At 39.2% G+C, this 14,564-nt stretch overlaps 1 long non-coding RNA gene across 3 annotated transcripts in view; it reads left to right on the top strand.

The window, feature by feature from the left end:
- The window catches only part of LOC311584564, a 184,273-nt gene that overhangs the window by 64,833 nt on the left and 104,876 nt on the right, over positions 1-14,564 (top strand). For 2 of the 3 annotated variants that reach the window (XR_014774938.1, XR_014774940.1), the window contains exon 5: positions 14,413-14,535. The exons of the other annotated variant lie outside the window; for it this stretch is intronic. This is a non-coding gene — a long non-coding RNA (uncharacterized lncRNA). The remainder of the gene's footprint in view (positions 1-14,412; positions 14,536-14,564) is intronic. 3 annotated transcript variants of the gene reach the window in all.

Here is a 14,564-nt window from a genome sequence, read left to right as displayed (position 1 = left end):
GTTTGGTGGTAACAGACCCCTGCTGCTGCAGGGCCATGAACCCAGATGTAGGCCCTGTTGTCAGCACAGGCCAGGGCCCCCTCATGGTCCCAGGTGACATCACTGGCTACTACATCAAGCTACTCCTCACTACCCTTGAGTCTCCAGCTCTGTCTATCGTCACTGTGCCATTAGCCTTATGCTTCTCTGTTTTGTACTTGCCCCTCTTGGTGGCAGGTGGGGTCTCTTGAGGGTCTGGAGTCATCTCAGTAGTGCTACCTCCCACTTGTGCATAATGATGCTGAGGAGGAGTCATCTCAGACATGCTCTGCCAAACAAGGACTGCTCAGTGCCATCCTGGTGGTCACCTCAGACTAGCTTCCTGATTGGTTCCCATGGTGCTGGACTGGTGGGTGACTCAGGCTACCTTTTTTTTTTTCAGGGAATGTTAGGCTACTAATCATTCAGATGTTCATAGGTCAGAACACGTTGTGTAGACATAGCTCTTCTCTCTGCCACCTACTGATGCACACGTGACACAGCAGCCGCACCTGCAACACCTCTGGGGCTAGGTCTTTCTACACATTTATGAACCATTTAAGATGAATTTAATCTTTTATATTTGAGAAATCTCATTAGCATCTTTGGACACTGAAGAATCCTAGAGCCAGCATTAACTGCACAGCGATGAGAGCCCCAACAGCTGAATGTTAATCTCTTTCCAATTTCCCTCGGCTCCATATAGAATACCTTGGTCCAGATTTGGTGTTTAAAATGTTTCGAAAAGTACAACATGATGGGCCAGATAATTGGTAAAGTCCTTAAGAGCACTGGCGGCTCTTTTAGAGGCTATGGTTTGGTTCCCAGCACCATCAGGGCAACTCACAAATGTCTGTACCTCCAGATCCACGGGCGTCGGTGCCCTCTTAGGGCATCTTCTGGCCTCAAGCACTCACAAGGAGCACTTACATATATGCAAGCCAAATATTCATACACATAAAAATGTTAAAGTACATCATAAGCCTGGGAGCCTGTGGTTGGTACACCAGGAAGTAAGGAGACCTCGGGCTTATTGATTATACCCAAACATTACTGGGGCAGATTAAATGTGTGGAAGTCCCATTGGTGTTATCTAGAATGACCCGAACACACAGAGAATGGAAGCTAAATACTTTAAAGCATAGCAGACATGCGTGAATTTATCCGCTCATTATCCTTGGAGAAGATGAAGAAGATCTACCACTAAAAGTTTCAGGAGACCATCTGGATGACCACGTCACCTGATAGTCCTTCTGTAGGCCCATGGAAGTCTACCACTGCTTATGGCATGCGATATTGAGATCACGTAGTACTGTCACCTATTTTCTTGTTTCATTGGAAGTATCTGCAGGGAGGGAACAGGGCTTATTTTCATCTAGCCCCTGGCTGTGGAGATCAGGTCGGAAGGATGCTGTGAATAACAGCACAAACCACGCTGAGTCGCCTGTATGTATGTATCCTCACTTTTTTTTTTTTCGAATTCCCACACATCATCTGTTCTGTTCTACTTATGCCTCTGCTACTTTGTTTCATATTTCAAAAATGTATTCGAATGCAGATGTAAGTGAGTATATACCATTTGACTCTTTCTGCTTCTGGGTTAACTCACTCATTATGATCATTTCTAGTTCAATCTATTTGTCTGCAAATTTCGGGAATTCCTTGTTTTTAATAGCTGAGTAGTATTCTATAGTGTAAATGTACCACAGTTTCTTTATCCATTTTTCTACTGAGGGACACTTAGGCTGTTTCCATGATCTGGCTATTATGAATAAGGCTGCTTGATACCCTATGAGCATATAAAGGGAGAGGAAGTCCCCCTCAGTCACAGTCATAGGGGAGGGGAGTAAGGGGAAAATGGGAGGGAGGGAGGAATGGGAGGATACAAGGGATGGGATAACCAGTGAGGTGTAATAAGAACAAATTATTAAAATAAAAATTTAAAAACTGTATTTGAAAAGGATAAAAGCATAAATAAAGAAGGGTCATCATGTCCTCATTGGATTGTTTAAAGATGTGGGAAAGTGATACATCTATACTGAAGCTGCTTTACCCAACTGCTGACACACTCTGCACAGCCAATAAAGGTGTGCACTTATTGATGGTTTGAATGAGGGTGAGCCCCCTTAGGCTTATAAACGTGAATGTTTGGTTTCCAGCGGTACACCTCTTAGGAAGGATTAGGATGTGTGGCCTTGTTGGAGGATATGTGTCATGTTGGGTGGGCTTTGATTATTTTGAAAGCCCAGACCAAACTCAGCCTCTCTCTCTCCCTCTCCCTCTCCCTCCCCCCCTCTCCATATTGCCAATAAGATGCAAGCTCTCACCTATAGCTCGAATCCCATGCCTGTCTTGGCCATCCATGATGATCATGGAGTAACCTCTTGACACTGTAAGCAAGCCCCCAGTTAAATGCTTTCTTTTATAAGTTGCCTTGGTCATGGTATCTCTTCACAGCAAAAGGATAGTAACTAAGGCAATGCATTAAATTAGAATTTAAATGACAGCAAAAAAATGGGATCATTTAGCCAAACAAACTTTTAGGTAGCAAGAATAAGTCTAGTCCTTATTGTCTGCAGCACAACAAGAATGGCACCGAGCAGCGGTGTAATGAAATTTGGAAAAGCTTTCTTTCTAAATGAACATTTTCCTCACTGTATAAGATATGACCTATTAATCCCCTAATCCTTAAATCTCCTTACATGCCACAAGGAAAGGAATGCCACATAATTCAGAATTAATGTTTTAGTCCTGTGAACCTTGCATCTGCTTCACTAGGGAGAGTGCAGAGCTCCCAAGGAGAAGGCCTCGCTGTCCTGGGCTCCACAACAACAATGCTATTTTGAGCAGTGAAAAAAACAATTTATTCAAAAATGAAGAAAAATGTAAATGACTCCTAGAAAGAAATTAAATTAATGTTCGGTACTAGAACACAGATGTTCTGTGTGCCATACCTATGCAACCATGTCATTAAATTCAAATCTCTAATTAACAGACATCTGTTACTTGTTCGATTTTGAAATGATTCATTGAAACCATTTGCAGAAATAAATACACTTGTGAAGAAAAAAAAAATGATTCTGACCTTTTCTCTCCTATTTTTCTGCTTTGTTATTTTTTTTTTTAAAAATTGACTGGATGATTGACTCAATGACTCAGAATTTAGACATCTCTAACACCTTAAAACCTGTCTTCTTAGTTTCATATCCTAAACCAACAAAATAGCCTATAATTAAGCACAAGACACCATAATATCATGTCATAAAAACAAATTCCTATATTTTTGGGCAAAGTATTCTAATTAATTTTATAGGCAATGCAGGTTGGCTAGTAATGGCTGGCCTCTGCTTATTAAGCGATGTTAGTGTGTGAACTTGATTCACAAACATTGCTGGTCATCCATCTATTAGAGTGCTGTAATGAAGTGGACAAAAAAAGAGGGCTGGACTTTGAGTAACAGAATGTAATCAAATTGTAGTTGTGGCAGCAACTTTAATATTCAGGTTACTCTGCTGCAATGGTAATGACATTGAGACAAACATGAAAGGGACCCATCAAGAGTCACAAATACAGCAACACACCAACAAGCCCTGACTAGGGGTTGTTTACTGTTGAGGATTCTAAACAAATAGTTCTTTTTTATTTTCTTTCTCTTATTTATTTTCTTGTGTGGGAGCTGACCATCCCACTGATGACTTGTCATGGCTTGTCATGGCTTGTCATGGCAGTGTCATGGCTTGAATACACTGTAACGTGGCTGGGTCCACCATCACATGATTTCTGCTCCAGCTGTCCAACACAGTAGCCATTAGGAGACGACCTCAGTACAATCTCAGCATGTATGCATCTAAGTAAAGCTATTACTTAGTTATATTCAGGGACTTACTATTCTGAATGACTTCTAACTGTCTTCCATATTGATAAAGATTTCTTTACCTTATTTGAAAAAGTACCTTATTTATAACTTTATAGAATAGAGTTATATTTCATGTACTTAAAAGTATTGATGCTGCAAACATATGAGTGTACATCCATTTGCATAGAACCATTAGTAAAGAAACCATTTCAATGATAAAGATACAGTAATTTAATCATGCAAATTCTGTCCACTCAGGAGATAGGTCTTTCTTTCTTTTATATTAATCATACTTTATTTATTTTTAAGATTTAGTTTTATTTTCATTCATACACGAATATCCTTGGAGACCACAAGTGTGTGTTTGAATGCATGGAGCTGGAGTTGTTGGTGCTTATGAGCCACCTGACGTAGGTGCTGTGAATCAAACTCTAGTCCTCTGCAAAAGTGGCAAATATCCAAATATTGAGCCATCCTCTCTCCCAGCCCTAGTACCTTAAATATCTAATATTAACATTACTTCATTATTAATCATACATTTAAAAATACAAATAATTTTAAGAAGTAATGAAATAATTTTTGTTGAATTCTTTCACTCAAAGTTCCCAAGTTAAAATATACCAAAATAATGTCTAAATATATTTTGAAAAGTTAATATATCTCAGTAGAAAAATCTATACTAAGAAAACTAAGACTAAGTGTGTATTTTAAATTTTCATTAAATATTTTTGCTTTTTAAATTCTCACAATTGACCATGTCCCCTGGAGGGGGAGATCTGGTGGCACTCAGAGGAAGGACAGCAGGTTACTGAGAAGAGACTTGATACCCTATGAGCATATACAGGGGGAGGTAATCCCCCTCAGGAACAGTCATAGGGGAGGGGAATAAGGGGAAAATGGGAGGGAGGGAAGAATGGGAGGATACAAGGGATGGGATAACCATTGAGATGTAACAAGAATAAATTAATAAAAAAAATTCTAGTTGATTTCTTAAGATGCATATTTAGGAACCTTTACAGAAACACTTCCACTGACCGTTGAGTAAAAGCGTTAAGTAAAATGGATGCAGTAAGCTGATTTGCTGTTTAAGTAGAAAAGAACACTCTAAAACCTTAATAATTGTATTGATATAGTTTCCCAGTGATCTCAGTACCTGCTGTACAAACACATAGAGACAAAGACACGTGAGCATGCATATTCATCTCTGCCTTTACTTTTAGAACAATTTCCATCATTTACTGCTCATTTTTTTAAGTGGACAATTACTCGGAAATTGAGTACCAGCATCCCAGGACATGTCCTCTCGGGGGAGGGTCAAGAAGTGCTGTTGGAAATCTTTGTCAGCGTCATTCCTTTTGAAGTTTCCTATGTGGTGTCTATGGCAAGCTATATTCTCTCCAGCTATTTCCCCCTGGAGTGTTTAAATGCAAAAATCATCACTGTACAGACACACTGATAACTTAGATGAAAATTTTTAGCAGCAATGTCAGAGAGAAAGAGAGGAAGGAAGGGAGGAAGGGAGGAAAGGGAGGACAAAAGAAGAGAAGGATGGAGGGAGGAGAGAGGAAGAGAGGGAGAAAGGGAGGGAAGGCAAAAGGTAGGGAGGGGAAGAGAGACAGAGTCAGAGACAGATATATGAAAATAGAATACATTACCTGTCCTACATCTGCCTCAGTCCCTAGAGAATGCTCGCCAGAACAGCCTTAGCTAGACTGTGATTTTTACAGACTGTTGCTATAATTGTGTCAATTTGTTTTACACACTGTGTCCTTTCTTCCTATTCTCTAAATATATGTAATTACCCTGTCTCTAAGGAGCTCCATAGGCTGCTGGTTAAGACTGAGGAAAACGATGAACTTCTCCACTAAGATCTAAAATCATAGTTTCTAATAGCTGAAATGTTGAGGAGGTTTCAAGAATACCATTGGAGAATTTACTAGGAGATGTTCTCAGCATGAATTACATATGTTTGCTATTAATTTTACCCACTGCACCTTGATGACATAAAATGAGCTATTCAGTAATTCTGATGTGTTCCATTTTTGTTGCTTTTATATTTGTTGGATTAATTATATTAAGGGCATCTCTGATCCTTATTATCTTTAAAAATAGTGCAAAGAGCATTTCCTTCATAGGCTTTCATCTTTCTGCTAAATATCAAAAATTGAAAAAGAAGGGCTAACATTAAAATGGACATAAGAAAATAAAAGTTTGGTGCAATCTGTGGGTCCCATGACTCCTTTTCTTAAGTCTTTTTTTGTCTCTGCAATCCTACAGAGAACTGTCTGAGACACATTGGAGTATTAGCATCCTTTGTGAAGAATAAAATGTTATAGACTCAATTGTATTTATTACATGTCAAGGGCAACACATTCAACAGTTATTTTTTTTTCATTTTTGACACTTCTGTTTCATTTATAACTTCTAAAATTACTGGATATAATTTGTATGCTATTACATACTAAAGTAATTTGATGTTTTCCAAAAATCCCTAAGAATATATTTAGGGAACAGAAGTGATGATGAATGCTTAAAATATCTACTTCTGTGTTTTTATTGTTTCCTTGTGATCTGCAAGGTTTAATTAATTTAATAAGAGCAGACATATTTTACCCTACAATCCATTTTGCTAATTCTGACTTTTTTGTGTTTTGCCATCTTTGTGTGTGCGTATGTATGTATGTTCATATGTATGTATGCATGCATGCATGTATATATGTATAATATAGTTGTAAGTTGGGAAACATAATTTGTAACACATTCCACTTCATCAAGATTTAAAATCATGAGACTATTCAAACCTAAAGGTCTTTAAAATGATCACAATTCCATCTTATGTGCTTATTAATGTGAAAACATTTCCTAGCTTTCTAATCAATACAAATTTCTATATGAGCTTTTTTTTTAAGCTTTCACTAGTCAAATGTATTGGACAGATTTTGTGCAAAATGCCAGTAACATATACTACATGTGTTTTAATGTTTAAGAAATATTCCACACTAGTGAAATAGCTTGTTACCAAAATTGCTGCTGACTGTACTCTAGAATACTATTCATGTAATGAATATTATGCATATAATGGTTCATTAAGGCAGGACTATGCACATGTATGTAAGGCTGTACATCCCAGGAAGGAAGGATATTTTTGGTTAACTGGGTGGGCCAAACTTAATCACATGATCTCTACACATGGCGAATTTCTTCTCTTGGTCAGACATGTAAGGTGAGAACCCAGCCCGTCATGGCTGGCTGTGAAGACAGAGAAGAGAGGCTATGAACCAAGGAATGCTAGTGACTTATAGGGACACTAGGACAGACAAAGGCATGGCTTTTCTGCCAGATGCCTGGAAACAATCCAGCACATAGCCCAATAAGTTCATATTAGACTTCTGAGAACAAATAATAAATTTACACTTTTGAAATGCATAAATTTATTTAATTTATTATGGCAGTGTTCTAAGTTGCTGTCTATCACTGTGATAAAGACACTGTGACCAAAAGCAACCTGGAGAGAAATGGGTTAACTTGGCTTACACACTCCTTTCACAATCCATAATAAGAGAAAGTCAGGACAGGAAATGTGGAGGCAGGAGCTAAAGCCGAAGCCATGGAGGAGTGTTGCTTTGTGTCTTGAGTGCATGGTTTACACAGCACAATTTCTTAAGTAACCCAGACCACTCACTCTGTGTGTGGATACCATGGCTGTAACCTTATATATCAATCACCAATTACAGAATACTCCACAGACTTGCCTACAGGCCAATCTGAAGAAAGCACTTTCTCAGTTACTATTTCTTTTCCAGAGGACGCTAACTTGCATCAAGTTAGACACACATAGGCTAAAATATAAGCGTGTCCCTAAGGAGGGATGCTGTTGAGGCAATTGATAAAATGTGAACATGGCTTTGTAATGGACAGGGTGGAGAATCAGGAGTGTTAAAAAAGCTTTACAGAGAAAATTTAAATAATGGCAGAGAAAGCCTAAAGTTTCATCAACTGACCTTAAAAGCTTTTATGATAAAATCCCAGAAGGAAATGTTATTAGAAATTGGAGTTCAGGGCATCCTAGTATAGTGAGAATAACGTAAGGAAATAGTGATTTGCAAGCATGTGAAGAGCTGCGTTGGGTGTTCAGTGGAAGACGTAGTTGGCCCACCTAACAGCAATGGAAACAATGTAGAAGGAGATTTCTTACAAGACACTGGTTAATGCTGAAGCTTATAAGCATTGCCAGAAAAGCACATGTCCATGGAAGGAAACTTGCGGTGGAGTTCCAAGGCCTGAGAGTCTGAGAGCTAACACATGGTTCGGTTGAACTTTGAGGGCCTGAAAACTAGGAGATACAAGAGAAGGGAAAAACCAGTGTACCATTAAAGCAATGAAAATGTGGTTCCCCTGCCTCCTCGTCATATACAGGTGTCTGTGAATTGGATACTGGCTACGAACATTGAAAAGGCCCATTTAATTTATTCATTTTTACAGAATCTCTTCTGGAAACCTCACTGGGCACAAACATGAAAAAACGCTTAATCATATATCTCTCCATGCCAGGGTCTAGTCAAGCTGACCAAGAAAATTAACCACTACTATTGACCTTTTCAAGGAAAAACTTAAAAATCAGTCTTGTTTCTTTCTCATTCTTCAAAATAAAATACAAAAAAAAAAAAAAATACGAAAAAGAAAGATAAACTGAGGGAAGAAAATTTTAAATGAAATTAGACTTTGAAGATTTGGGAATCTTTCAGGCCACCTGGTTGGCAAAAAACCAAACCAAACAAACAAACAAAAAACAACAACAAAAAAAAACCTTCAGTAATCACTATTGTATAGGCATAATATTGCAAAATTCAAATGCTGATTTCTGTACCTCTCTTCCATATATGGCTGCAATCCTTGTTCTAAAAATCTCCTGTCTCAATGTTGTGTAAACACTGCTTCCCAATTGTCACCTAATATGCCAATAAAGCAGCTTATAGCTAATCATTGAACAGGGAAAAGCCAAGGGAGGAGGAGCTAAGAAGGCTGTAGGGAATTGAGCCATGGGCAGACATCCAAGAGACATCAGGAAAGGAGCAGTAACAGGGAAAGCTACAAAGTGAAAAGTATCTCTGGCATCTATTCTGGGAGGAAACCAGATTAGCCTAGAGGGTTAAGAATAGAGTAACAACTGCCCAGTTGTGGTGCTGTGAAGCTTCTTGTTAAAAGAATCTCAGTCATATATGTGAAAGCCAGGTTAAGAGGGAAACCAAGAGAAGCAAACACAGCTTCATAAAAATAACCTTAACGGCATTGGGCAAGAGTGCTCTTAGGAAGTCGGTGCATTTATACAAAAGATTAGGACCCTGACTCATGTACAGGGCTCTTGGAAGAGATAACACTGTGACTCACAGATTTCATCAGCATTCTTATAAAAGAACTAGAGAGGGAATTATGTAGGAAGAGTTAACGCTCACAGGAGTAAATACTTGTGACATATGTGGGAGACTAACTGTGTTCATTAGAGATCCTACCCACCTAGAACAGATGACACAAAGAGATTAAGAAATAATTTTAAGGAAATAATCACAAAGATTCAAGAATACCATGATTGTGAAGCGAACCCACTCTCCTTTGTTAGAGCTCTCCGCTGAAAACCCTCGCTCTCCAGACAATAGCAGTACCTTGTGAAGACCCAGCACTGTTGTTACACGGTATTATCCCAAGGTTGTGCTTTCCTCTTCGTGCACACACTTGCTAATCTGTGAAAGCACACCTCTCAAGAGGAATATTTAAAAGGGAATGTAGGGATGGGAATCGATAGGAACTGTGGCTTTAGAAAAAGACTAGTGGGAAACCACGGAAAATGTCAGTATGAAACCCCTTATTAGCCGTACGTGCTGCTGTTTAAGTCGTAAGCTTTGGCTTGGAATCCTCTTGGGCAGGGATTCATTAACTGACAGGAAGTGCCTGACCTGGGAGAATTTATTATGCTTTCAGACTTGGTATTTTTCTTTCCCGTCTGAAATATCCAATATATCTATTTCACTGAATGCTTCGAATAAAATCTCTCTCTCTCTCTCTTTCTCTCATGTGTGACTGCATATATTCTAGAAAGTGATAAATTGTTTCCAGTGAGAAACACAGATTTTACTTTAATGCTGCTGGAAGGTTACCACCTTATTAGAAGTCTATGAATTTGAAAATGGTTCCTGTGCAATATCTGACAGCCCCTGAATTCTGCAGCACACTGGCACCCGGCTAGCTAGCTTTCCTCTCGGTACAAGTAGCTCAATTTGGGAGAACTGCCCAATGCAGATTTATTTGCTGTGCCCGTCATCCTAGCTGCCAGATGTTTTAGAGCCTCTGTTTTATAATGCATTAATGGTCACAAAAGACCAAGTGATGACCAGAACGGACCTGCCTGGTGAAATACAGGATTCAAGTTCATGCATGTTGTATAGTGTTTTTTCGTGTGTGTGTGTGTGTATGTACATGTGTGTGTGTGTGTGTGTATCACCTTTAGTGCTTTACATTTGGCGTCAGATGTGTTACTGTTGTACTAGAATTCATACTTTCACATTTGGTTCAACAGAATACAGATGGAGGATGTTTGGTAGATGTTTAGAACTGGCCCCTCATTTGGAGATGCTTTATCACTGTGCAATATTTTGTATGAGAAATGTTTAAATAAACATCAATAGCTGATAACTATGATCCTACGTAATTCTGATTTTTCCCTTCAACACATAAGCTGTGTTCCTATAATTCCTCCTGGAATGACGGCTATGGAAATAGCATTAGTAAAAGGAAATACACACGATCTGATTTTTTTTTTTTTTTGGTTTTTCGAGACAGGGTTTCTCTGTGTAGCCTTGGCCATCCTGGACTCACTTTGTAGACCAGGCTGGCCTCGAACTCACAGCGATCCGCCAACTTTTGATCTTGTTAAGGTATAATATGAAATCACAAGGCAAACAAAGTTTAAATAGTATGTGCTATGTTTCACAACTACTTAGGACATGGCATTGTTGGGTAAATTGAAGAGTGTGTCCTATATATGTAAAATTAGTGCCTCTCAAACTACTGCCAAATTTTTGGACTATTTTCAAGGATTATTCAGCTGACATCAAGAAGGTGCAAATTTGGATTCTGGCTGAATGCTACCCAAGATTGCCTAACAATATTCAAATGAAAGGACAAGCGATACTTAAAACTATGCTACAAAATAGACTACTGAGTTCATGGGTGCCATTTATCCTTCAGAAAGATGAATTATGAACATGGTTTTTACTAGGTTTCCATTCCGAAGTGAGGGTACTGTGAGAATTTGCTGTGACAAAAATTTATGAGCAAAACAATTTTAGGGAGAAAAGAATTATTTTTACTCATAGTTCCAGAGTGTTTTGTCAATAATTGTATGAAGGGCAAAGCAGAGGAGAGATGCTTAACTAGTGGAGACCTGGAAGGAGAGAGAGAGAGATAAGGAGAGAGATAGCGACATAGAAAGATAAGGAGATAAGGAAGGGAGGGAGGGAGGGAGGGAGAGTGGGCAGAGGGGGAGGGAGAGAGACTGTACTGGTGTGCTCTCTCCTGGTTTTATTTTATTCTGCCTAAGCCCTTGTTTGAGGCTGGGCCTTCCCCCTTAATTAATCCTGTCTGGATATAGCAGACACATGCTGATAGACAAGTTCACAATCTATTTTCTTATCAATCCATTCAAAGTGACAACCAAGGTTAATCACAAATATTACAAGTAGTTCCCAAGAGAGGAAAGCTAGTGATTCCTTGTTCCATATGGTCTTCTCCATCCTCTCAAGTCTGGGACTGGGAACTTGAACGGAGGAGCTGCTACCATTGGATTGGCCTAGGATCATGTCTGTGAGGTATTTTCTTAGTTTCTAGTTGATGCAGGAGAGCTAAGCCCACCTGAGCTGGTAGGCCTGGGTTATGTAAATAAGTGACCAGTCAGAGAAAAGCCAGGCCTCAGCACCCCTCCATGGTCCCTGCTGCACTCTTGCCTTGGTTTCTTTCGATGAATGATGGGCTATAGCTTCTCATCTGAAATAATGCTGCTCCCCCTTTAAAATTAAAATTAATTAAATTAAACTTATATTATATCACAGCAAGAGAGAATCAAACTAGGACACTATAGTTACAGGCTATTGTGATTTTTGGGATATGGAGAATGAGTTATCTTTTATTCATTTGTTATTTTAAAAATAATCACCGTTCAAATTTTTATGAATGTAAGTGACATTTAGAACATATGCAGAACCATTAATGGGGTATGAAAGTACTGAACTCCTAATATTTGTCTTAGTTAAGGTCTCTATTGCAACAGGCCACACATGATGTAAATGATCAGTGACGTAGATTACTTTCTATAACATAAATCTTTATTGTGAGCGCACACTATGGGTTTCACATTTTATAACAACAGATAACACAATGAAACATCATGACCAAAAGCAAATTCATAATAAAGGGTTTATTTGGCTTACCTTTCCACATCATGATCTATCACTGAAAGAAGTCAGGACATGAATTCAAACAGGGCAGGACCCCAGAGGCCAGAGCTGGTGCAGAGGCATGGATGAATGCTGCTTGCTGGCTTGCTCCCCATGGCTTTCTCAGTCTGCTTTCTTATAGAACCCAGAACCACTAGCCCAAGGACGGCACTACCCATAATGGGGTGGGCCCTCTCCCATTGATCACCAACCTAGAGAGTGTCTTCCAGCAGGATCTCATGGAGGCTCAACTGGGGCTCCTTTCTCTCTGATGACTCTAGCTTTTGTCAAGTTGACACACAAGCAGCCAGCACGCTATCCCAGTCATGTTTTCTGATGTGGTGCTGTGCCTGCTTCCTGAGAAAAAGAAATACATCAACATTAAGGCGAGTAAAAGAAAATTTAAATGGCATCACTGTAGTAAAGTGCCAGCACAGGTTAGCATAATTTGTGACCGTATAGTAGTAATTGGATCGAGTGGATGTAGAAACACTAATATCTTGTATATTTACAGTAGAGTGATCATAAGGAAGCAATGAAAACAATTACTTCTTCTTTCCCTGTTATTTTGGAAATGCACAGCTCATTTAAAGTTCTTTATTTGAAAAGTACACATAAAGCTTCAGGTTAAAAAGCAAACAAGCAAATAAACAAAAGACAATTACGATGTCAGTATGTTTCCAGCCAGTGACTTTCATAAGCTTCTGACAAATCAGATTTTCCAATGCTACCATAAGCTTCAGTAAATATACTTTTGCAAAATACCTTTAACTTGAGAGAGTTCAGGAAAGCTGACAGAAATAAAAAACTATTAGTTTTTCAATCTCATTATGCAAATTGAAAAGTCTCTTCAACGTAGTAGAGAAGCCTCTACGGCATTAGTAAGCTCTGTGATTGGAGAACAGAATATTTGCATTTTTCAATTTGAGTACCCTAGAGTGCCAGACAGTTTGTACTCAGAACCTTAATGAGTAAAAATAAATTTTGGTATTAAATTTGCTTAAAATGTAGCTCAGAAATGACAAAGCAGAATTCTCCTATCTATCTTTTCATTAATTCAATAACTCAATTTACTATTTTGCACAGTTGACAAGAACTTGCTGAGGGCTTTTATAGGCTTAAACACAATCCTAGGTACAAGGATACATAAGTGAGTAAACCTGTGGACTCTTAGTGTGTAACTGAGAAGACAGGTAAGTGTTCTATTATGGTTCGTTGCAAACACAGGCAGATTCACTACGGTGTGTTCCATTGATAAACCTTGTCATTTGCCAGAATTTGCCCTGTGATTTAGTCAGAAGAGAATGTTCACTGGACAATCCAGAGTCAAGCAGAATGGTTTGGGAGTCACCATAATATTTTTCAGTTAATCTTCAGCCTTCCTCCAGTAGTGTCCTGCCAAACCTGATTAGCTGGAATTTAACATTGTGGTCCCCGTCTAAGGTACTGGTATTTCCCCCCAGAGACCCTGCCAATGATCACGCCTAAGGTGCACCTTAACAGCATGATGGCCCTATCTCTAGCTGTACCAGGTTCTCCTCCTTGGACTGACAACGAAGGTAGTTTTTTCCACACATGCCTCTTCCAAACCTTGAAGTTGAGATTTTCCTTGGCTGGCTGCCCCTGGGACAGAGTGTTAGAGAAACCTCTTGAGAATGCTGCCAGAAGCAGTTCTTCTTCTGGCCTTCCTGTCCTTGGCAGATAGCAAGGCATGAGCCTGTGCCGCGGAGAGAACTGCAGCCTTCCGTAAGATGTTAAAGGACTTCATCACACAATGGATATATCTTCCATTTTGTGACAAAGTTAAAAAAGCATGCGTCTTGGGTTATTGTACTCATTCTATGTCTTCTCACTGACTTTCCCAGCCTAGGTCCTCAGAATGCATATGACTTCACTCATTCAATTTCAACCACGCTTGCCACGAAACACAATTCTATTAACGGAATTCCCCCCCCCCCCTTTTTTTTTAAGTGCTCAGAAACGACAGCAGCAAAAAGCAACAAAATGACATGGAATCCAAGTGGAATTCTAATTTTAAGTTTTCTTTCTTAGTGTCTATTTTACTCCTCTGTTGCTGGGATAAAACATTGTTGGAAAGCAGCTTGGAGAGGAATGGGTCAATTACATTCTCAGGCAGTGGTCCATCACTGAAAGAAGACATGGCAGGAACTGAAGGTAGGGCCGCAGAGACAGAAGCAGAAGCA

Source organism: Acomys minous (assembly GCF_964271855.1).
Source record: "Acomys minous genome assembly, chromosome: 15".
In the NCBI taxonomy this organism is placed as follows: Eukaryota; Metazoa; Chordata; class Mammalia; order Rodentia; family Muridae; genus Acomys; species Acomys minous.
The sequence above is the reverse complement of the archived record's forward strand: the minus strand, read 5'-3'. Positions and strand labels throughout refer to the sequence as shown.